Genomic DNA, 2,178 nt, shown 5'->3' with positions numbered 1-2,178 from the left:
CCTAACAACAACAACAACAACAACAATGGCTACTGATTGTGAACATTTCTTCATGTGTTTGTGGGCTGCCTCCTCCTTGGTGAAGTGTCTGTTCATGTCCTGTGCCCATTTTTTAATTGCTGTTTTCTTGGTTTTTGAACTTTGTTATCATTGATGGGATAACCCGATATCTCACTGTTGTCTTGATTTACATCTCTCTATGAACCAAAAGATCATTTTTACCCACAAAGTTAGAGGTTCATACTCACTCCTTGCAAACTCTATACAGAGTCACTATGAGTCAGAACTTAATTAACAGCACTTAAAAACAACAACAATGTCTAATGAACTTGAGGGTTTCTTCATATGCTTGTTGGCTGCCCTTTTTTTTTTTTTTACTGTGAATTTAGTGAAGGTTTGCAGACAGGATCATCAACTTTACATTCAACAGATCATAGAGCTTTTTTCATTGACTGCAATTCCTTCCCTGCAACAACAGTTATCCCACTTCCGCCCTGTGGTTCATATTTCCATCTTCTCATCCCTTCTTCATTTGTCCTTAAGAAGAAGTTGCCCTTTTGATTTTGAATAACTGACAATTCCATTGTGAGTATACCTTACTTGTGTTGTTATCCCTCCTACGTACCTATCTCGATTGAAAATTGGTCTGCCAGGGAGAGTTTCTTTCCAAACCTGAAGGGTAGTCTAGAGCCATTATCTCAGGCTCCTCTAGTTTCTTTCTGACCATAAGCTAGTTATATACATATATATATTCTACATTTCCCCCTACTCTATCTGGGACCCACTAATATGATTATTTCAGAGCAGTTGGTAGTGGTAGCCAGGCACCATCTAGTTCTCAGAGTCCTGGAGACTGATGTTAACATGTTCCATTAGTTTATTGGACTAATTGATTCCAGGCCTCATCAGCACCTATCACTCTGCTTTCTTCCACACTTGGAGCTGCACCTGAGACGATCATTCACGAGCTTTTAAGATCCTAGACGTTCCTTACCAAAACATTGTCTTTGTGTATTATGTTATGGCAATTTATCATGGTGTCCCCTGAAACTATGGTCCTGAGCCCCACAGGCCTAGAAACTCATTCCCTTAAGATGTTTGATAATATCTAATAAATTTTCATCAATTTGCTCATTGTATGATCCATCACATTCATAGTTGTGTTTGCAGGAAAAGTAAATGCGCATGTACAAACATCCTCTTTCAAATTCTTATATATTTGTGGTATGTATATATATATATATCCCACTCTTCCTCACATTCCTATTCAGCTTGTGTCTCACACAGAGCATTGTTGTTCCAAAGTCCTGTATTCATCACTATTTACCTCTAACCCCTTTACCCCTTTCATACCTCCCTGTTTCTTTACCTATCTTCATCATTCTGCCAACATCTCCCTTCTTGTATATTGCCCACTGAATTCTTCTTTAGTGAAGTGTTTGTTCGTGTCTTTTGCCCATATCTGGAGTATTTAACTTGTTGTTAAGGTGTTGAAGGTTCTGTAAATTTTTAGACAATAGTCCCTCATCTGATATGTCATTGCCAAATTTTTTTTCCCAGTCTGTGGATTCTCTTTTTATTTTTTTGGTGAAATTTTTTGATGGACATAAGTGTTCATCGTGTATTTTGTCTTCTGCTGTTTGTGTGTTATTTGTTTTGTCTGATAGTGTATTTATGTTATGTATCATAGAGCCCTTAAGTTTGACCCTATTTTTTTCATTGATGAGCTTTACTGTTAAGTTTCACATTTAGGTTTTATTCCACATTGAGTTCATTTCTGTATATGGTATGAGAAATGGGTCTTGTTTAATTTTTCTGCAAATGGAGCTCCAATTTTGCCAGGAATCCTGGTGTGGCGCTCTGGGTTAATGCACCAGACTTCAAAGCCGTTTAAACTGTAAGGTTGGCAGTTCAAGCTCACCAGCGATCCTTGGAAAGCTTATACAGGGTCACTATGGGTCAGAACCGACTCGACAGCACTTAACAGCAACAACAAACTTGTTGAAGATACTATCTCTTCCCCCATTTAATGTGTCTTGTCACTTTGACAAAGATCAACTGACTGTAGGTGGATGGATTTAGCTCTGGATTCTCAATTCTGTTTCACTGATCTGTGTACCTTTCATTGTAACAATATTAGAGTGTTTTGACTACTGTGGCTCTGTGGTAGGTTTTGAG

Source organism: Chrysochloris asiatica, unplaced genomic scaffold (assembly GCF_000296735.1).
Source record: "Chrysochloris asiatica unplaced genomic scaffold, ChrAsi1.0 scaffold00031, whole genome shotgun sequence".
NCBI lineage: Eukaryota > Metazoa > Chordata > Mammalia > Afrosoricida > Chrysochloridae > Chrysochloris > Chrysochloris asiatica.
The sequence above is the reverse complement of the archived record's forward strand: the minus strand, read 5'-3'. Positions refer to the sequence as shown.